This window comes from Tasmannia lanceolata, unplaced genomic scaffold (genome assembly GCF_043159265.1).
Source record: "Tasmannia lanceolata isolate RefF3 unplaced genomic scaffold, GAP_Taslan_0.1 ptg000018l, whole genome shotgun sequence".
Lineage (NCBI taxonomy): Eukaryota > Viridiplantae > Streptophyta > Magnoliopsida > Canellales > Winteraceae > Tasmannia > Tasmannia lanceolata.
In genome coordinates this window covers 3,025,894-3,049,443 of record NW_027518695.1, presented here as the reverse complement: position 1 = coordinate 3,049,443, position 23,550 = coordinate 3,025,894, and the positions used below count along the sequence as shown (strand labels likewise).

Here is a 23,550-nt window from a genome sequence, read left to right as displayed (position 1 = left end):
TTGGTTACCCACGAGATTTTCTATTTTTATAGCTAGGGTTAAAACCCTCCTCCTAATCTCAGCCATCCATTTCATTCCCTTCTCATCTCAGCCATCAATCTCTCTCTTTTAGCCTTAATGCCCTCCTAGAAACCCTAAAACCTAGAACATTCTAGATGATCTGAGCCCTACACTACACCTCTTTGATCAAATGGCCTATGCTTGTGGCTTGCAAAGAAAGCAATGGAAATTTCCAATAATGCCCTCTTGTAAATGGGAAATGATATATTGTGCCCCCTTCTCTCTCATGGGCAGCCCCCCATCTAGTGTATTTTATTTCTTCCTTTTGCACTTGAGTGGGCTGCCCCAAGTAATAAAAAAAACAAATATATCTTTCTCCTTTTAATACAAGGGTTTGGTATTGTCACACCTTCCTTGTTTAAATCAACCCCCTTCCATTTACAAATGAAACAACCTCACCCTCGCTTTGATAATCACACAAACTCAGCTTGTCCTTTGACATATTTTAATTCAAAAATGTACCCATTTAATCACGGTCTAAACACTAAGAGACAAGGTAAGCTAGTAAAATTGAGAGGTTGAGTTAGCATCATCCACACTTGAGAATTTTGTATAGAGAGGTGCCAATACCAAAACTCAGGGGTATTTTGTAACTCTTTCAATTTTTTGTGAAAATGAGATAGAGGATCAGGGCAATTGAACGAAGGATGCCAATGGGGTTCAGAGATCACCCAGGCTTTCAAACGATTTCCAAAATATATGGAAATGGGCATCTTTAGGGTTTTCAGGTTTGATTTTTCGAAAATTTTGAGATTCGGTTCCGGGATCTTGACTCAACTTCGGGATTAGGATTTTATTCGATTTCGAGAATTTATTCGATTTTGGGGAAAATGGTCCGGTCAAAATGGGGTGTCTACAGTTGCGTTGTGATTATCAAGCTGCAACGGCTAATCCTGTCTTTCATGAGCGCACCAAACATATTAATACGAGTAGGACGTCATTATCTTTGGGATTCTGTTACTTGGTTTGCTTGGATAATGATTATCATGATTTCTTAGCTAAAAATAGGAGTTATCTAATCGTTGAGATTGAGTATGAGTCGTCGGTAGTCTATAAATAAGGGGCTTATCTATGTGTTGAAAGCAGTTTTTGCATTGAATTAAAAACTTTATTTCTTCCTTTCTCTTGTGGATTCAAGAGCTGTTCTCATAAAGGTAAGACGGTATCTAATCGTTGACTCGGTAGTCTATAAATAAGGGGCTTATCTATGTGTTGAAAGCAGTTTTTGCATTGAATTAAAAACTTTATTTCTTCCTTTCTCTTGTGGATTCAAGAGCTGTTCTCATAAAGGTAAGACGGTGATCTTACCCAGCGTTTCCGCTTCGTCACGCAACGCCCATTTTCCTTCTTAGCTCGAGCTTGCCGATATCCTCACTAAGGCCCTTAGGCGTGATCAATTTCACAATTTGATTTTCAAGTGGGGTGTTCAAGATCTTCACACTCTAACTCGAGGGGGAGTATTAGTACTTCCCAACAACGAGAGGCGATGGAATACACTATTGTGGTAGCCGAAACGGCGTATTCGCCTGCAATTTTGCAATACCTCGCGCCTTATACGGGAGCGGCTCCGGCTGAATATTTTATGTACCGTGAACGACAGACTTCAATCATTTATGACGATCTCTCCAAACAAGATAGCGCTTGTCGCTGAATTTCTCTTCTATTAAAAAGACCACCCAGTCGCGAAGCTTATCCAGGAGATTTTTATATTTGCATTCGCGCCTAGATCTTTCTCGTTTTTCATTGTTGCCTTCTACGTCCCTTCTATTTAGGATTCATTTCCTAAATAGTTTTCAATCCTAACTCTTGCTAGCTATTTTGGTAGTCTATCTCATTTAGGATCTTGCTATATTGGTATCCTACCCATTTAGAATTTATTCCTAAATTGGCCTCGCTGTATTTGTAGTCATCCCATTACGATATATTCCTAAACAAGCTTCTAGCAAAATAGGAAGTTACAAGGATTTGTTTTTCCTTATACAACCCTACGAGCCTCTCCATTACACTATAAATACATCTCTAACCCTCCCCCTAACCTATATCTCTCTTAGGGTTTCTTTTTATTTAGTATCTTCTTTGTTCTTATTCTTTCTAGTTGGAGTGTCTACATATGACCCTCTTTGTACTTTTCCACAAGCTTTCTTGAACGGCATCACATGAAGGTGAAGTAAAGGTAGATCAAGTACCCTATCTCAGATTGCCGTTCAATAACGCTGTGGAAAAATACAGAAAGAGTCTGCATACAAGTGATGTTTATCATCTCTGGTACTTGTTTCAATTTCTTCATATTGGATGATTGTTTTGGGTTGTTCTTTTTGCTTTTTTATTGGTATTTATTTCTTTAATTCCACTAACAAAGATTCATCTCCATCGCTGGTGTTACATTATTCGCAGGTTCGATTCCTTTCAAATGTTAAGATGAGATTTAATGGATGCGGTTTAGAATTGCAATTAGTCTTGGGTTTTTTTCTAGGAATATTGTTTTCCAATTATCTTTTCTGATCTTGAACAAATTATTGTTTTTTATTTCTTCTTCTTCTTGTATATAGGATTTGTTAGGGAATTTTGCAGAAAGGCAATTCACGGCTGACTTTTGCATGAGAGAAAGCTTTGGAACAGTTGATATCCTCATTTTTCGTCATCACCAAACTACGGATCATTGTATGCTAATGTGTCAATTAAAACCATGTTAAAGCACTTGGAATAGATGATATCCTCATTCTTTTCCATAGGGTGCTTCATTTTGTTTTCGATTTTGAATCCAAGACCGATTATTAGACTCAAAATTGCATTTAATTTTGTGCAGTGATATCGATCCCCCTCCTAGAACACAGCGATACAGTACTACTCCAAACCTTCTAACTCTCCCTCCAGCATGAACAGTTGTTCATTTTGAAAAATATGGATGGGGCTACGTTGTTCAATGATAATTAATTGGGCCCACCAACAGTTCATGTTAGAGGGACATAGGATATCACTGCCCCCTTAATTTTGAGTCCAAAATGAGTTTTGAACTGAAAATCAATTCTGAAAATCCAAAACGAAATAAAAGATAGAGCACCGATTACGACAAAGGGAAAACTAATCCACTAATACAGTGCAACTCATTTGAACCATATGTTGGGCCCACTCAGCAGTGGAACGTCTTGATTCATCTGGTGGGTCCCACGGTGGATGTGCTTCATAGGACAATTTAAACCGTCCGATGGTGGCGTGCTATGCAGCAGATAGATACAACAGAAGTCTTTTTTGAATTTTCTTTATCCGTCTCTACTTAGAGACCACGGACCAAAGATTAAGATCTTCTACTTATAATGATTTTTGGACCAAGTTCAATACAAGGTGGACCCGCTAGTTGGACAGTAGAGGATGATCAGGTCCAAAAGTCCACTATATGGGGTTGGATTAGTATATGGTGCAAATGGGTTGTACCTGCTCATCCATTTAGCATAAAAAAAAACTTTTGCCTGTAAATCTCTAATCTACAGAATATTTCTCTACTAGTCATTGAAAATAAGGAAATGGTGAAAAAGCTGATTAAGGGCTTCTTTGGGTGCCACATTTAGAATTTTTTTTCACTGAATCTCTTTTCCATGGATAAAAAGTTTTCCATAAGGATACAAAAACAAAAAAACATGTTACCGTTTTGGATCTAGGGTTTCCGTTAGTGGGCCATTTGAAGGAAAAAAAATAGTAGAACGGCAACGTTAAAATGCATACCATTTTTTGTAGGAACGGCATGCATTTTAAATAACCGTAACGTAGAACGGCAACGTTGCCTATTTGCTCCCGAGTGAAACAATAGTAGAACGGCAACGTTATTTAACATACTGGCAGCTTCTTTTCCACTAATTTTTTCTATCCACCAGCGTTGCCTTTCTACTGTATATTTTTTTCCTTCAATCTGCCAGCGTCTCAAGAACGTTGTTGTTCTACTATGTTGAATAATGGCGACGTTCCACTATATAATGTATGTCACTCGAGAACAAAGCGAAAAATGTTAAAATGCATGCTGTTCCTTCAATCCGCCAGTGGCTCATACAATAATGGGGGACGCGATATGTTTTAAATGCAAGCTTATTTTTCCCAGAAGTAATATTAAAATAATGAAAAAGTGAGGCTGCAGCATAATGATTGAGGTTCTCTATCTGGACTCTGATGGTGTCAGAAAGGGCAATAGGGTCTTTTTTCCTCCACATTTTGAAGAACCGTGTGTGTTTTGTTGATAAGAACAAAACCGCCCTCCTCATGTAGATAGTTGCAATAAAGTATTCGCATGCCGTGTTTTTCTCAAAACGAACACACTGTGATAAGCTTATTAAAGAGCATGGAAGCCTACATTAATCAGTTATAACCTATAGCATATTGATATCCTTATAGTTAAGAAAAAATATCTTTTAAAATTACCAACGATGACAAACAATCATTTATTGGTAAAAAAAAATTTTCTTTTCCTTTTCATAGAGCAAAGTGAGATTGAGAACTGTAGTTTTGTATGCTGCGTATCCTGTAATGGCCTTACTATTCCACAATGTTAAAAAGAAGGCTAAGAAGCCTTTTATCCTCCCACATGACTACTTGAGCCAAATTTCCAACATTTGTTTGCATGTTTCTGCAAAAAATAAAAATAAAAAATTATTGAGTACAATTGGGGAATGCTGTAGTTGGGCATGATAGATGCAGCATGATTAGTCACTGTTGCGCTAAAAAATTGGAGATCTATTTATATGGCATCGGAAGAGCTCAGGTGGACCTGCGCGAGGTAGCAAACGGTCAGAAGACCAACCTGGGGTGGTTACTCCAAGAAGGTCCTCCGATGCTTAAGTCAGTAAGTGCAATAGATAAGGAAAGTCTTCTATGAATAGTAAATTTCAGGATTCGCACCTCTACCTTTGAGCCTTTGGAGGCTATTTATAGTTGGAGTCTGGGTATTACCCTGTATGGGGTTGGATTAGTATAAGGCACAAATGGGTTGCACCAGGTCATATATCTTTCTTACTTGTGAATCTCATATCTACCAAATGTTTCTCAATTAGTCATTGAAAATTATGAAATGAAAAAAAAAGATTAAGGGCTATTTTGGTTGCCACTAAAATTGGCGTATAAGATTATTAAAATTTGATCTCATTTGCAAATGAGACAAGAAGTTCATGCTTAATTTGGAAAATTATTTCTATTGAAATGAGTTTTCCATTTGGAAAACTCATTTCCCATGGATTTTTTTCCGAAATAAAAAACTTGTTTTCTTAAAAATTACTACCGCACATCACATTTGTAAAAAAAAATTACCTAATATTTTTTCCTTGGAAATTTTTTCCCCATAAGAATACAAAAACAAAAAAAAATGAGCCAAAAAATTCATGCTTTTATAGTTACTTAGAGGTAATTTTTATGGAAGGAAGTATTACAAGTTGTTTCTTGTTTTTCATTGTTGCCTTCTATGTGATCCCTTCTATTTAGGATTTGTTTCCTAAATGTTTTTTGGATCCTAAATGCCTCGAAGCACTTCTTCAAGACTTGGTGTCACTCATTCCTCCTCCATGCGGTTGCGTTGTGACTATCAAGCTGCAACGGCTAATCCTGTCTTTCATGAGCGCACCAAACATATTAATACGAGTAGGACGTCATTATCTTTGGGATTCTGTTACTTGGTTTGCTCGGATAATGATTATCATGATTTCTTAGCTAAAAATAGGAGCTATCTAATCGTTGAGATTGAGTATGAGTCGTCGGTAGTCTATAAATAAGGGGCTTATCTATGTGTTGAAAGCAGTTTTTGCATTGAATTAAAAACTTTATTTCTTCCTTTCTCTTGTGGATTCAAGAGTTGTTCTCATAAAGGAAAGACGGTGATCTTACCCGGCGTTTCCGCTTCGTCACGCAACGCCCATTTTCCTTCTTAGCTCGAGCTTGCTGATATCCTCACTAAGGCCCTTAGGCATGATCAATTTCACAATTTGATTTTCAAGTGGGGTGTTCAAGATCTTCACACTCTAACTCGAAGGGGAGTATTACTACTTCCCAACAACGAGAGGCGATGGAATACACTATTGTGGTAGCCGAAACGGCGTATTCGCCTGCAATTTTGCAATACCTCGCGCCTTATACAGGAGCGGCTCCGGTTGAATATTTTATGTACCGTGAACGACAGACTTCAATCATTTATGACGATCTCTCCAAACAAGATAGCGCTTATCGCCGAATTTCTCTTCTATTAAAAAGACCACCCAGTCGCGAAGCTTATCCAGGAGATTTTTATATTTGCATCCACGCCTAGATCTTTCTCGTTTTTCATTGTTGCCTTCTACGTCCCTTCTATTTAGGATTCATTTCCTAAATAGTTTTCAATCCTAACTCTTGCTAGCTATTTTGGTAGTCTATCTCATTTAAGATCTTGCTGTATTGGTATCCTACCCATTTAGAATTTATTCCTAAATTGGCCTCGCTGTATTTGTAGTCATCCCATTACGATATATTCCTAAACAAGCTTCTAGGAAAATAGGAAGTTACAGGGATTTGTTTTTCCTTATACAACCCTACGAGCCTCTCCATTACACTATAAATACATCTCTAACCCTCCCCCTAACCTATATGAGCATTAGGGTTTCTTTTTCTTTAGTATCTTCTTAATTCTTATTCTTTCTAGTTGGAGTGTCTACATATGACCCTCTTTGTAGTTTTCCACGGCTTTCTTGAACGGCATCACATAAAGGTCAAGTATAGGTAGATCAAGTACCCCGGCTCAGATTGCCGTTCAATAACGCTGTGGAAAAATACAGAAAGTGTCTGCATACGAGTGATGTTTATCATCTCTGGTACTTGTTTCAATTCTACATATTGGGTGAGTCTTATGGGTTGTTCTTTTTGCTTTTTATTGGTATTTATTTCTTTAATTCCACTAACAAAGATGCATCTCCATCGCTGGTGTTACATTATTCGCAGGTTCAATTCCTTTCAAATGTTAAGATGAGATTTATTGGATGCGGTTGAGAATTCCAATCAGTCTTGGGTTTTTTTTCCAGGATTATTGTTTTCCAATTCTCTTTTCTTATCTTGAACAAATTATTATTTTTTATTTCTTCTTCTTCTTCTTGTATATGGGATTTGCTAGGGAATTTCGCAGAAAGGCAATTCTGCGAAATTCCATTCTGCGAAATTCCCTAGCATGAGAGAAAGCTTTGGAACAGTTGATATCCTCATTTTTTTGTCATCACCAAACTACGTACGGATCACTGTATGCTAATGTCTAAATTAAACCATGTTAAAGCATTTGGAACAGATGATATCCTCATTTCAAAGATAATTTGTTGGACCCACCAACGGTTCATGTTAGAGGGGATAAAAGATGTCCCCTTAATTTTGAGTCCAAAATGAGTTTTGAACTGAAAATCAATTCTGAAGATCCAAAACGAAATAAAAGATGGAGCATCGATTACGACATAAAAGAAAGGGAAAACTAACCCACTAATCCAGTGCAACTCGTTTGCACCATATGATAGGCCCACACAACAGTGGAACGTCTTGATTCATCTGGTGGGTCCCACTGTGGATGGGTTTCATAGGACAATATAAACCGTCCGATGGTGGCGTGCTATGCAGCAGATAGATACAACAGAAGTCTTTTTTGAATTTTGTTTATCCGTCTCTACTTAGAGACCACGGACCAAAGATTAAGATCTTCTACTCATAATTATTTTTGGACCAAGTTCAATACAAGGTGGACCCGCTAGTTGGACAGTAGAGGATGATCAGGTCCAAAAGTCCACTATATGGGGTTGGATTAGTATATGGTGCAAATGGGTTGTACCTGCTCATCCATTTAGCATAAAAAAAAACTTTTGCCTGTAAATCTCTAATCTACAGAGTATTTCTCTACTAGTCATTGAAAATAAGGAAATGGTGAAAAAGCTGATTAAGGGCTTCTTTGGGTGCCACATTTAGAATTTTTTTTACTGAATCTCTTTTCCATGGATAAAAAGTTTTCCATAAGGATACAAAAACAAAAAAACATGTTACCGTTTTGGATCTAGGGTTTCCGTTAGTGGGCCATTGGAAGGAAAAAAATAGTAGAACGGCAACGTTAAAATGCATACCATTTTTTGTAGGAACGCCATGCATTTTAAATAACCGTAACGTAGAACGGCAACGTTGCCCATTTGGTCCCGAGTGAAACAATAGTAGAACGGCAACGTTATTTAACATACTGGCAGCTTCTTTTCCACTAATTTTTTCTATCCACCAGCGTTGCCTTTCTACTGTATATTTTTTTCCTTCAATCTGGCAGCGTCTCAAGAACGTTGTTGTTCTACTATGTTGAATAATGGCAACGTTCCACTATAAAATGTATGTCACTCGAGAACAAAGCGAAAAATGTTAAAATGCATGCCGTTCCTTCAATCCGCCAGTGGCTCATACAATAATGGGGGGCGCGATATGTTTTAAATGCAAACTTATTTTTCCAAGAAGTAATATTAAAATAATGAAAAAGGGAGGCTGCAGCATAATGATTGAGGTGTACTCTATCTGGACTCTGATGGTGTCAGAAAGGGCAATAGGGTCTTTTTCCTCCACTTTTTGAAGAACCGTGTGTGTTTTGTTGATAAGAACAAAACCGCCCTCCTCATGTAGATAGTTGCAATAAAGTATTCGCATGCCGTGTTTTTCTTAAAATGAACACACTGTTATAAGCTTATTAAAGAGCATGGAAGCCTACATTTATCAGTTATAACCTATATCATATTGATATCCTTATAGTTAAGAGAAAATATCTTTTAAAATTACCAACGATGACAAACAATCATTTATTGGTAAAAAAAAAATTTCTTTTCCTTTTCATAGAGCAAAGTTAGATTCAGAACTATAGTTTTGAATGCTACGTATCCTGTAATGGCCTTAGTATTCCAGAATGTTTAAAAGAAGGCTAAGAAGCCTTTTATCCTCCCACATGACTACTTGAGCCAAATTTCCAACATTTGTTTGCATGTTTCTGCAAAAAATAAAAAATAAAAATTATTGAGTACAATTGGGGAATGTTGTAGTTGGGCATGATAGATGCATCATGATTAGTTACTGTTGCCCTAAAAAATTGGAGATCAATTTATATGGCATCGGAAGAGCTGAGGTGGACCTGCGCGAGGTAGCAAACGGTCAGAAGACCACCCTGGGGTGGTTACTCCAAGAAGGTCCTCCGATGCTTAAGTCAGTAAGTGCAATAGATAAGGAAAGTCTTCTATGAATAGTAAATTTCAGGATTCGGACCTCTACCTTTGGAGGCTATTTATAGTTGGAGTCTGGGTATGACCCTGTATGGGGTTGGATTAGTATAAGGCACAAATGGGTTGCACCAGGTCATATATCTTTCTTGCCTGTGAATCTCATATCTACCAAATGTTTCTCAATTAGTCATTGAAAATTATGAAATGGAAAAAAAGATTAAGGGCTATTTTGGTTGCCACTAAAATTGGCGTATAAGATTATTAAAATTTGATCTCATTTGCAATGAGACAAGAAGTTCATGCTTAATTTGGAAAATATTTCTATAGAAATGAGTTTTCCAGTACTTGGAAAACTCAATTCCCCTGGATTTTTTTCCGAAATAAAAAACTTGTTTTATTAAAAAATTACAACCGCACATCACATTTGTAAATTTTTTTACCTAATCTTTTTTCCTTGGAAATTTTTTCCCCATAAGAATACAAAAACAAAAAAAAATGAGCCAAAAAATTCATGCTTTTATAGTTACTTAGAGGTAATTTTTATGGAAGGAAGTATTACAAGTTGTTTCTTGTTTTTCATTGTTGCCTTCTATGTGATCCCTTCTATTTAGGATTTGTTTCCTAAATGTTTTTTGGATCCTAAATGCCTCGAAGCACTTCTTCAAGACTTGGTGTCACTCATTCCTCCTCCATGCGGTTGCGTTGTGACTATCAAGCTGCAACGGCTAATCCTGTCTTTCATGAGCGCACCAAACATATTAATACGAGTAGGACGTCATTATCTTTGGGATTCTGTTACTTGGTTTGCTTGGATAATGATTATCATGATTTCTTAGCTAAAAATAGGAGTTATCTAATCGTTGAGATTGAGTATGAGTCGTCGGTAGTCTACAAATAAGGGGCTTATCTATGTGTTGAAAGCAGTTTTTGCATTGAATTAAAAACCTTATTTCTTCCTTTCTCTTGTGGATTCAGGAGCTGTTCTCATAAAGGTAAGATGGTGATCTTACCCGGCGTTTCCGCTTCGTCACGCAACGCTCATTTTCCTTCTTAGCTCGAGCTTGCCAATATCCTCACTAAGGCCCTTAGGCGTGATCAATTTCACAATTTGATTTTCAAGTGGGGTGTTCAAGATCTTCACACTCTAACTCGAGGGGGAGTATTACTACTTCCCAACAACGAGAGGCGATGGAATACACTGTTGTGGTAGCCGAAACGGCGTATTCGCCTGCAATTTTGCAATACCTCGCTAGGGCTGCAACTCGGGTCGGGCGGGTCGGGTTTTGGAGAACCCAACCCTACCCGAGAAATATCTCGGGTCGGGTCGGGTCGGGTTTTTTTCTGGAAAACCCACGATTCCCAAACCCGGCCCTACCCATGATAAATCTCGGGTCGGTTCGGGTTTTTTCATGTTGACGCAATTTTTTAAGGAAAACTCTTGTTTGGCAAGGTAACTCAACTCATAGAAGCAGAAATTACACTCACATTACACTTGAATCAAACAATGATGTAATTACACTCACATTACACTTGAATCAAACAATGCTGTAATCAAACAATGTTGTAATTACAATCAAACACTTGAATCAACTCAGCTCATAGAAGCAGAAATTACACTCACATACAATAATTGTGGGTGCGTGAGTTTTCACTTTTAACTTTTACTAACAATAGAAAAAAATGTACATATTATAACTTATGTAACTCGGGTCGGGTCGGGTCGGGCCCCTTCAAACCCGGCTCGACCCGAGATTCATGCGGGCTTTTGAATGCTCAACCCGGCTCGACCCGAAACCCATGAAACTTGAACCCAACCCAGGCTATTTTCGGGTCGGGTCGATGCGGGTCGGATAAAACCCGGCTCGAGTTGCAGCCCTATACCTCGCGCCTTATACAGGAGCGGCTCCGGCTGAATATTTTATGTACCGTGAATGACAGACTTCAATCATTTATGACGATCTCTCCAAACAAGATAGCGCTTATCGCCGAATTTCTCTTCTATTAAAAAGACCACCCAGTCGCGAAGCTTATCCAGGAGATTTTTATATTTGCATTCGCGCCTAGATCTTTCTCTTTTTTCATTGTTGCCTTCTACGTCCCTTCTATTTAGGATTCATTTCCTAAATAGTTTTCAATCCTAACTCTTGCTAGCTATTTTGGTAGTCTATCTCATTTAGAATCTTGCTATATTGGTATCCTACCCATTTAGAATTTATTCCTAATTTGGCCTCGCTGTATTTGTAGTCATCCCATTACGATATATTCCTAAACAAGCTTCTAGCAAAATAGGAAGTTACAGGGATTTGTTTTTCCTTATACAACCCTACGAGCCTCTCCATTACACTATAAATACATCTCTAACCCTCCCCCTAACCTATATCTCTCTTAGGGTTTCTTTTTATTTAGTATCTTCTTTGTTCTTATTCTTTCTAGTTGGAGTGTCTACATATGACCCTCTTTGTACTTTTCCACAAGCTTTCTTGAACGGCATCACATGAAGGTGAAGTAAAGGTAGATCAAGTACCCTGTCTCAGATTGCCGTTCAGTAACGCTGTGGAAAAATACAGAAAGAGTCTGCATACAAGTGATGTTTATCATCTCTGGTACTTGTTTCAATTTCTTCATATTGGATGATTGTTTTGGGTTGTTCTTTTTGCTTTTTTTATTGGTATTTATTTCTTTAATTCCACTAACAAAGATTCATCTCCATCGCTGGTGTTACATTATTCACAGGTTTGATTCCTTTCAAATGTTAAGATGAGATTTAATGGATGCAGTTTAGAATTGCAATTAGTCTTGGGTTTTTTTCTAGGAATATTGTTTTCCATTTATCTTTTCTGATCTTGAACAAATTATTGTTTTTTATTTCTTCTTCTTCTTGTATATGGGATTTGTTAGGGAATTTTGCAGAAAGGCAATTCACGGCTGACTTTTGCATGAGAGAAAGCTTTGGAACAGTTGATATCCTCATTTTTCGTCATCACCAAACTACGGATCATTGTATGCTAATGTGTCAATTAAAACCATGTTAAAGCACTTGGAATAGATGATATCCTCATTCTTTTCCATAGGGTGCTTCATTTCGTTTTCGATTTTGAATCCAAGACCGATTATTAGACTCAAAATTGCATTTAATTTTGTGCAGTGATATCGATCCCCCTCCTAGAACACAGCGATACAGCACTACTCCAAACCTTCTAACTCTCCCTCCAGCATGAACAGTTGTTCATTTTGAAAAATATGGATGGGGCTACGTTGTTCAATGATAATTTGTTGGGCCCACCAACAGTTCATGTTAGAGGGACATAGGATATCACTGCCCCCTTAATTTTGAGTCCAAAATGAGTTTTGAACTGAAAATCAATTCTGAAAATCCAAAACGAAATAAAAGATAGAGCACCGATTACGACAATGGGAAAACTAATCCACTAATACAGTGCAACTCATTTGAACCATATGTTGGGCCCACTGAGCAGTGGAACGTCTTGATTCATCTGGTGGGTCCCACTGTGGATGTGCTTCATAGGACAATTTAAACCGTCCGATGGTGGCTTGCTATGCAGCAGAGTGAAACAACAGTAGAACGGAAACGTTAAAATGCATACGGTTTTTAGAAGGAACGGCATGCATTTTAAATAACGGCAACATAGAATGGCAACGTTGCCCATTTGCTCCCGAGTGAAACAATAGTAGAACGGCAACGCTATTTAACATACTGGCAGCTTCTTTTCCACTATTTTTTTCAACCCACCAGCGTTGCCATTCTACTATATATATTTTTTCCTTCAATCCGCCAACGTCTCAAGAACATTGTGTTCTACTATGTTGAATAACGACAACATTCTACTTTAAATGCATGTCACTTGAGAGCAAAGCGAAAAATGTTAAAATGCATGCCGTTCCTTCAATCCGCCAGCGACTCAGACAATAATGGGGGACGCGACATGTATTAAATTCAAGCCTATTTATCCAAGAAGAAATATTAAAATATTGAAAAAGGGAGGCTGCAGCAGAATGATTGTGGTGTACTCTATCTAGACTATGGTGTCAAAAAAGGCAATAGGGTCTTTTTTCCTCCACTTTTTGAAGAACAGTATGTGTTTGTTGATGAGAGCAAAACCGCCCTCCTCATATACATAGTTGCAATAAAGTATTCACATGCCGTGTTTTTCTCAAAAAGAACACACTGTGATAAGCTTATTAAAGAGCATGGAAGCCTACATTTATCATTTATAACCTATGGCATATTGATATCCTTATAGTTAAGAAAAAATACCTTTTAAAAGTACCAACGATGACAAACAATCATTTATTAGTGAAAATGTATTTTCTTTTCCTTTTTCATAGAGCAAAGTTAGATTCAGAACTGTAGTTTTGTATGCTACGTATCCTGTAATGGCCTTACTATTCCACATTGTGAAAAAGAAGGCTAAGAACCCTTTTATCCTCTCACATGACTACATGAGCCAAATTTCCAACATTTGTTTGCATGTTTCTGCAAAAACAATTATTGAGTACAATTGGGGAATGCTGTAGGTGGGCATGATAGATGCATCATGATTGATTATTGTTGCGCTAAAAAATTGGAGATATGTTTATATGGCATTAGAAGAGCTGAGGTGGACCTGCGCGAGGTAGCAAACGGTCAAAAGACTAACCTGGGGTGGTTACTCCAAGAAGGTCCTCAAATGCTTAAGTCAATAAGTGCTTGGACCAGCTCGGCTCATTAAGCTTAATGAGCAGGGCCAGCGGTTCGGCTTGGCTTTTTAAGGATTCGAGCCGAGCTTTTACCAAGCCAAGCTCGAGCGAGCTTCTGAGCCCGAGCCCAAACTGACACCCCTAGGTCGGGGGTTCAGTCCCAGCTTAAAAAGGTTACTACTCGATGAGATTGAACCACTGGCTCATTGGTCAAAGCCTTGTTCCCAACCTACAGGTCAGATCAAAGTGAGGGCCCATAAAATTGATAATACAGATCGATCAACGATCATCATAGGGTTCACCTATGTTAGTATTGTGTGTTTCAATTTTGGGCCACGGAATCATCAAAGTTAGGGCCACTAGACGGATGGAAAGGATTAATCAATACCAGGCCCACCTAGGCGCCTCATTGTATTAAAATAAGACTCACTTATTTTGACAAGGTGTGCTTCGATTTCGGGCTTTGAAATCAAAGTTAGGGCCCACTAGATGGATGGATGTGATTAATCAATAGCGGGCCCACCTGTGCTTGAGTAGTGTATGAAAGTTTTGGGAGATGATTTTTTCACCCCACTGTAGGATTATGCGCCCCCAATTGAACTTGATTGGACATCAACAAGCGTTAAAGTCTGCCACAGTCCACTTTAAAAGTGGGGCGCATAAGCCTACATTGGGGTGAAAAAATACTCTCCCCCTATTATACAAAACCAAATACACCATTTTTACAAGCAATAATACGAAAAAACACAAGCCTCCCTCTCTCATCCTTATTTCTTAGTTTCTCAAAACCCTCCTTTTCTTTTCTATTTTCGCCCAATCGAATCTAAAATCACGAGATGGAAGAAAGAATCCCTAAACCCTACGAACCGAATCCGAACTGGGTTTGAAGTCTTTCAAACCAGCATTCCCAATTAGCGAAAGGGTTTCTTTGTTCTTCGTTAGGGTTTTCGGATCGGGCCACTTTCAATCCCACAATGGATTCCCGAGATTCTTCATTGAGCAGAGACGGATCTCTGCCGGACGATGATGGCCCTCTTTCCGTCATTGGCGGCCTCGCAAAGGACGCCGAAGTTCTATTCCAGTCCCGTCGATTCTCCGAATGCATCGATGTCTTGAATCAGCTCTTGCACAAGAAACAAGACGATCCAAAGGCACCCTTACTTTTCCCCTTTCTTGTTTCTATACATCTGTTTTCTTTTAATAGCTTTTTTTTTTCTGCATCTGTTAGTGTTATCTGATGAAACGAATGGCTAAGAAAGGTCACGTCTTTTGTTTCCCTTTTTATTTTTTTATTCGTTTTGGTGCGGGAGATCGACTGGATCCTGTTCTGATTTGATTTGTTGCATCTTTGTTCCCAAAGGCGTATCTTTTTTCTTTTTTTTTATGGTTCTTCAAAAAATGAAAAAAATTAAATTTTGTGCTTGATTTGATTATGTATTCATGTTGCTGGTTATGGACTGCATTGCATTTTCCTATTTCGGATTTGAATGGTTTCGACTAATGGGGAAGTTTGATTTATATTCATCTCTATTAAAGGAAGTTATTGACTATTTTGGGGATGTGGCTATTGATAGGTTTCTTTGTGTTGGGCTTTAGTCGAATATAGCTTGTTTCGTCATTTTATCAGGTTTTCATTTTAAGCTATGATTTGTGGACATGGACATGAGTTTCATGCTGCGACACGAACACGGAGTGTTGGACACGGTGAACCCCAAATTTTAGAAATGGGGACACGGCTAAAATAGAAAGTATATATAATCATAATTTGTGGATACGGATTCGTGTGTCAAGTTTCAACAAGGATACGAATTGTCTAACATGGCAACATCTAAAAATCTAGAAAAGGTGACACGTACATACATATAAAATTAGTATGCATGTGTTCAAATTAATAGAAGGATGGGAGGACTAATCCAGTGCAACTCGTTTGCACCATATTATGGCCCACACATTGATGGGAGGACATCTTGATTCATCTGATGGGCCCTACTGTAAATGTGCATCATAGGACAATCTAGACCGTCCGATGGTGGCATGCCATGCAGCAGATATACAGTAGAAGTCTTTTCTTTGGAGACCACCGACCAAAGAAGTCTTTTGTTTGTGAGTCTCTATTTGGAGACCACCGACCAACGATTAAGATCTTCTGCCCATAATGATTTTTGGGCTATGCGCAATATAAGGTGGCCCCACTAGATAGACGGTAGAGGATGATCTGACTGTCAGAATGTCCATTGTATGGGGTTGGATTAGTATAAGGTGCAAATGAGTTGCATTGGATCATATATCGTTTTTGCCTGTAAATCTCAGATCTACTAAATATTTCTCGATTAGTCATTGAAAATTATGAAATGGCAAAAAAAGATTAGGGCTTCTTTGGTTGCCACTAAAATTGGCATATAAGATTAATAAAATTTGATCTTATTTGCAAATGAGACAAAAAGTTCATGCTTAATTTGGAAAAATATTTCTATAGTTGGAAAACTCATTTCCCATGGATTTTTTTTCCAAAATAAAAAACTTGTTTTCTTAAAAAATTACAACTCTACATGACATTTGTAATTTTTTTTACCAAATATTTTGTCCATGGAAAAAAGTTTTCCATAAGAATACAAAAACAAAAAAAATGAAGCGAAAAAGTCATGCTTTTATAGTTACTCAAAGGTAATTTTTATGGAAGGAAGTATTACGAGTTGTTTCTTGTTTTTCATTGTTGCCTTCTATGTGGTCTCTTCTTTTTAGGATTCGTTTCCTAAATGTTTTTGGATCCTAAATGCCTCAAAGCACTTCTTCAAGACTTGGTGTCACTCATTCGTCCCCCATGCAGTTGCATTGTGATAATCAAGCTGATGTTGCAGCTAATCCTGTCTTCCATGAGCGCACCAAACATATTAATATCGATTGTCACATTGTATGGGGGCGGCAATGGTGTAGGACGTCATTATCTTTGGGATTCTGTTAGTTGGTTTGTCTGGATAGTGATTATCATGATTTCTTAGCTAAAAATAGGAGTTATCTAATCCTAGAGATTGACTATGAGTAGTCGGTAGTCTATAAATAAGGGGCTTATGTATGTGTTGAAAGCAATATTTGCATTGAATTAAAAACTTTATTTCTTCCTTTCTCTTGCGGATTCAAGAGCTGTTCTCATCAAGGTAAGACGGTGATCTTACCCGACGTTTCCGCTTCGTCAGGCAATGCCCATTTTCCTTCTTGGTTCAAGCTTGCCGATATCCTCACTAAGGCCCTTAGGTGTGATCAATTTCACAATTTGCTTTTCAAGTGGAGTGTTCAAGATCTTTAAACTCTAACTCGAGGGGGAGTATTACTACTTTCCAAGAACGAGGGGCGATGGAATACACTATTGTGGTAGCTGAAACGGCGGATTCGCCTGCAACATTACAATACCTCGCGCCTTATACAAGAGCGGCTTAGGCTGAATATTTTATGTACCGATAACAACATACTTCAATAATTTATGACGATCTCTGCAAACAAGCACAAGCTTTTCGCCAAACGTCTCTTCTATTAAGAAGACCACCCAATCGCAGAGATGTTTTTTTATTTGCATTCATGCCGAGTTCTTTCTTGTTTTTCATTGTTGCCTTCTATGTCATTCCTTCTATTTAGGATTCATTTCCTAAATAGTTTTCAATCCTAACTCTTGCTATTTTGGTAGTCTATCTCATTTAGGATCTTGCTATATTGGTAGTCTACCCATTTAAAATTTATTCCTAAATCGGCCTCGTTGTATTTGTAGTCATCCCAATTACGTTATATTCCTAAACAAGCTTCTAGCAAAATAGGTAGTCGTAGGGATTGGTTTTACCTTATACAACCCTACAAGCCTTCTCTCTTTCTCCATTACACTATAAATACATCTCTAACCCTCCCCCTAACCTATATCTCTCTTAGGGTTTCTTTTTATTTAGTATCTTCTTTGTTCTTATTCTTTCTAGTTGGAGTGTCTACATATGACCCTCTTTGTACTTTTCCACAAGCTTTCTTGAACGGCATCACATGAAGGTGAAGTAAAGGTAGATCAAGTACCCCGTCTCAGATTGATTGCCGTTCAATAACGCTGTGGAAAAATACAGAAAGAGTCTGCATACAAGTGATGTTTATCATCTCTGGTACTTGTTTCAATTTCTTCATATTGGATGACTGTTTTGGGTTGTTCTTTTTGCTTTTTTATTGGTATTTATTTCTTTAATTCCACTAACAAAGATGCATCTCCATCGCTGGTGTTACATTATTCGCAGGTTCGATTCCTTTCAAATGTTAAGATGAGATTTATTGGATGCGGTTGAGAATTCCAATCAGCCTTGGGTTTTTTTGCCAGGATTATTGTTTTCCAATTCTCTTTTCTTATCTTGAACAAATTATTATTTTTTATTTCAACTTCTTCTTGTATATGGGATTTGCTAGGGAATTTCGCAGAAAGGCAATTCTGCGAAATTCCCTAGCATGAGAGAAAGCTTTGGAACAGTTGATATCCTCATTTTTCGTCATCACCAAACTATGGATCACTGTATGCTAATGTGTAAATTAAACCATGTTAAAGCATTTGGAACAGATGATATCCTCATTTTTTTCAAAAAGGGTGCTTCTTTTCGTTTTTTATTTTGAATCAAAGACCGATTATTAGACTCAAAATTGCATTTAATTTTGTGCTGTGATATCCGCCCTCTCCAAACCTTCTTACTCTCCCTCCAGCATGAACAATTGTTCATTTTTGACAAATATGGGTAGGGCTACGTTGTTCAAAGATAATTTGTTGGGCCCACCAGCGGTTCATGTTAGAGGGGCATAGGATATCACTGCCCCCTTAATTTTGATTCCAAAATGAGTTTTGAACTGAAAATCAATTCTGAAAATCCAGAACGAAATAAAAGATGGAGTACCGATTACGACATAAAAGATGGAAAACTAACCCACTAATCCAGTGCAACTCGTTTGCACCATATGATCGGCCCACACAACCGTGGAACATCTTGATTCATCTGGTGGGTTCCACTGTGGATGTGTTTCATAGGACAATATAAACCGTCCGATGGTGGCGTGCTATGCAACAGATAGATACAACACAAGTCTTTTTTGAATTTTGTTTATCAGTCTCTACTTGGAGACCACGGCGAAAGATTAAGATCTTCTACTGATATTGATTTTTGGACCAAGTGCAATACAAGGTGGACCTGCTAGTTGGACGGTAGAGGATGATCAGGTCCAAAAGTCCACTATATGGGGTTGGATTAGTATATGGTGCAAATGAGTTGCATCTGTTCATGCATTTATCTAAAAAAAGGATTTGGGAAGCCAAAATAGAACATAACGTGTAGTTCATTGATTTCTTCATGCTCTCTTATTACTCAAACACATAATCCAAACAAGGATTTATTGGAAAACAATCAAAATCAAGGTAAGAAAAGCTTCTTAAGTGTTATTGGAAATCAAACAAAAACAAGATAAGAAAAGCTTATTTAGGAAGATGACCAGATAACTAATAGAGGAAAGTGAGACCAGAACCATTAAACTTTTGCTCCATCAACTGATCCAAACGCTCTATCATTGAAGGGGTCAAATGATTTGCCCAATCACCAACCTCCCCTTTCCTAAAGAACACCTTTTTGTCAATGCCAATCACTTTGTCAATGCCAATCACTACGGTTCCTGTCTTGTTTGCTTCCAAATTGCTCAAATTCTTAAAACTGCATATCTTGGATATTTCTTCCACCACCCCTTCTCTCTCCTCCTCTAGAGAGAAAGGATACCCCAAGAACTCAGCCAAGCGCTTCAAATGAAGTATAGGTTCTTGTTTCATTTCCTCGTACTTCAAGAACAAGACCCTTTCAGGCCTTTCCAGGCTTGCCTTCCAGTACCCCAATACATGATCCCAATAAGGACCAAAGCAAGAAACTCCAGTGCAAAACAGCTCAAAGGCCTCGTCTAGAGAAAGTGGTCCTAGACTCTCATCTCTAAGCTTGCTGGAGAACGTCCACATTGAAATGAAGGTATCTCTAGGATTCCGGCACAAGTAAACTACACGACAATTCGACTGTATTGCCGATTCCGGTAACAACGTGTAAGGGATATGGGTAGCCAAGAGCCTAGGGGAGGGAAGGCTCTCAAATTCAGAAAGTTGGTTATATGAAAATAACTTCAAGATGACAAGAGGGACAAGGTCATGGGGGCTAGTTTTGAGCAAGGGGTGGTCAGTGAGAAGGTAATGAGTCCGGTTCACAACCGCGAAAGCAAGTGCCTTCAGCCAAGTGGTTCCGGATTTCGGCTTGGTGACCAGAAATGCATCGTCGTCGCGGGGTTGAAACTGTTGATGGAATGCCACTGCTCCTTTCAAGTAACGTAGAAAATACCAGAAACCTTGATATTGGTACATGTAAGGTAGAGACCATCCATTCCCTCTTGGAAGGGACGAGATTAGTTCCTTGCATTCATTCGTTAATATTTCATCGTCTGTAAGAAATTGGGATGTGGCCATAAAGAAGATTAGGAATTTGAAGATCTCAAGCTATCAATAATGTCCACAGGGGAATTTGCAAAGCTTGGATGCATGACCACATATTTATACTCCAGTTCTAAAGCTTCCTCTGTGATAATTTGTTTTAATTATCTGACCCTTCATCTACCAACTTTCCTCCATCCTCGTACACACAATAAACATTCATGTGTTACAGCTTACAAGAGTGTCGGTGACGCAATCCAGACCATTCAAAACTTAATTAGAATTTATAAGCACTGATGCTTGGTCCTTAATTTACTTAACTTAATTTATAAGCACTGAGTATGCATAGCCACATACTCAGATATTTTGTAGTCCTCAAACTTCATCCACCAATCGTTCGCAAGCTTCCTTGTGTGGCTGAACTTAAAATTATGGAGGCAAAAAATGGACTGATTTGTGAAGGTTTATACATGTCCATTTTACCTCCACAAATCGTAGGGTTGGGATGATCCTATGGATCTGATTTTTTGTGGACACCCTATCTATGTGAGGACCATTCAAATGAATTGTCTGGATCACCCAAACAATGTGGGCCCCCACTATATTTTAAGCTAGTGTGTAGGTAACTTACCTACACAAGTGTGTAGGAAATGTTCTCTCTCTCTCTCTCTCTCTCTCTCTCTCTCTCTCTCTCTCTCTATATATATATATATATATATATATATATATATATATATATTTTTTTTTTTTTTTTTTTTTTTTTTTGGTGGAATTCGGAGGTGTTTTATAAATGCTTTGTTCTATCTCAAATGAATAGTTCGGAAATCTTTTGCATAGGTTGAAATGAATCCGTATCATCCGAGGTTAACCAAGAGAACACTTGTTGATGTCTCTAAAATTTTAACTGGATAGGGATATAACTTAGTTGACATCAACACACATATTTTTAAATACCCTCCCTGATTTCATGTTAATAATGATTTATGTGACAGTACTTCATTTTGATATTAAACAAAGTGTGTCTGTTTTCCTTGTTTTAATTTACCTTTGTTGCTAAAAATTAAAGCTTTAATATTTCAAGGGCGATGAAGACGTTAGCCCAAGCCCATCCCTAGGGGACTTGCTCAGTCCAAATAGCACTCCCCTCTTTAATTTGGAAGATTTGTCCAGTCTTTTAGATACCTTTAAATAATTAGGTTCTCTTTCTCATTGCTAGGGCGATGAAAGAGTTATTTTGAGCCCACGCCTTTGAGGAGACAAGCTATGTCTCATGTGGTAAAATTCAAACCCTTTGGAGACAGACTTTGTCTCATTGGCCTTAGTTATCATTTTGTTTTAGGAGACAGGCCATGTCTCATTAGCACCTCTCTTAGAATCATTAGCATAGGAGTCTATCCTTAGCGAGAGTCAATCCTTCTTTCAGGAGTCTGTCATATCATTATAGGGGTTAGGATTCTTTTCAACCTCTCATCAAATCATGTGATTTTTTATCCACTCTTGCAAGGTATAGGATGCTGTCCAACCCTTGCAGAGTCGTGATTCTGCTATTTTCCCCCGCAAAGCATAGGATGCTGTCCAACCTTTGCGGGATATCAGAAGTCTGTCATACTTTTATGATGATAAGAATTTGTCCTCTTGAGTAAAAAACACTTGAAAATTCAAAAACATCTGAAAAACCGAAAATCTCAAAAGTATTGAGTCTTTAGTAGTAGTTAGGAAATTCTTTTCCGAACTACGTTGGCTTGATCCCTTTTCACAGGGTACGTAGTGCAGCTTGGGATCTTTATCCCAGGTCCAGCCAAACCTTTAAAAATAAACTCATTTCAAACTTTGCAAAAATACAAAAATTCTTCAAAACCTTTTCAAAAAGATCTTCCCCTAGAGTTAGGAGTCTGTCCTAGATATTTGAGGTGTTTTAGAGTTAGGAGGCTGTCCTGATTTGTATTGATATTGTGTGTCCTGTTGCGTGAGTGTCCCTAGAGTTAGGAGGCCTCAAGTTGATCGGATAGATACTTAGTTGAACCGATGGCTAGACTAGGAAGCATATAGTCAGCCCATGATTTTCTTTAGGATGCACAACCTAGACACACATAGGATGTAGGGCCCACCTGCATTTAGTTTAAGGCTAATCAACTCGCATTAGTTAGGGCATATAGAGAGTCCTAAAAAATTACAATTCACATGAATTTAAGCAATTATACAAAAAGCTTTAAAAATCAGTCGAGTCTAGTGGATCGAGTCTAGGATAGCGGTTCTAGATGGTTAGGCATCGTGGTTTAGAATAGGTCATCGAACTAAGTCGATTCTGATTCTTCCCGAGGCCAGGATACGTAGAGCAGCTGCGATGGACGGCCATCTTGAGCAGAGTCAAGTCTTGCATTAGAGTTTTAGGATTCGTCTTGTCCAGTCATGTATAGAATTGAATTGTGTTGTATGTTTTGGTATGTTTTCTTACTTTCTTGTACAGATCTTGTACCTTTAGCTGTAGCATGCATGTGTTTGTACACCAGAATTTAGACACCAATTAGGTATGACACTCATAACCTAGCTATTCTCAGGTGACACTTATTTCATTTCTTTTATGTGTGCTTATTATTCCTCCGAGACATGCATGATTAGATAGACGTCTTCTCGGAGATATGTGTTCCCATTTCACATGACTTTCGCCCAAAACTCTTCAAAGTAATAAGTAAATGGCATAAGAGACCAGGTGTTTGCACTTGGGCGGATGAGGTGCTCTTCGGACCTTTCAAATTCGTAACCAGACACGAACCTTCTTTTATATCTCTGGTTATCCATTGCAACAGAGCATAGTATGAGATCCCGGGCCCACTTCCTTGGATGGCGACTCTTCTTTATTTAAGGTACGTCTCGAATCTGGGCTAGTCCCCGAATCGAGAGGTATCTCACCTTATATCGCCACTCATGCTGTGAGAGGCATTCTTCTTTCGAGAGTTCCTTGGGAGAGCTCTCCATTCATGTGGATGATCCATAGAGACTTAGTGTGGGGGCTCGTCCCCCGCCTCTCTCGGATCGGGGTCCACAACTTGAAAAACTCATTTCCCATGGATTTTTTCCAAAATAAAAAACTTGTTTTCTTAAAAAATTACAACCGCA

The 23,550-nt window shown here is 38.3% G+C and overlaps 1 pseudogene; it reads right to left on the bottom strand.

Annotated features, from left to right (window-relative positions):
- Positions 1 to 19,295: 19,295 nt before the first annotated feature.
- LOC143851168 (cytosolic sulfotransferase 15 pseudogene) lies at positions 19,296 to 20,568 on the bottom strand (annotated as a pseudogene).
- Between the last annotated feature and the right edge of the window lie 2,982 nt (positions 20,569 to 23,550).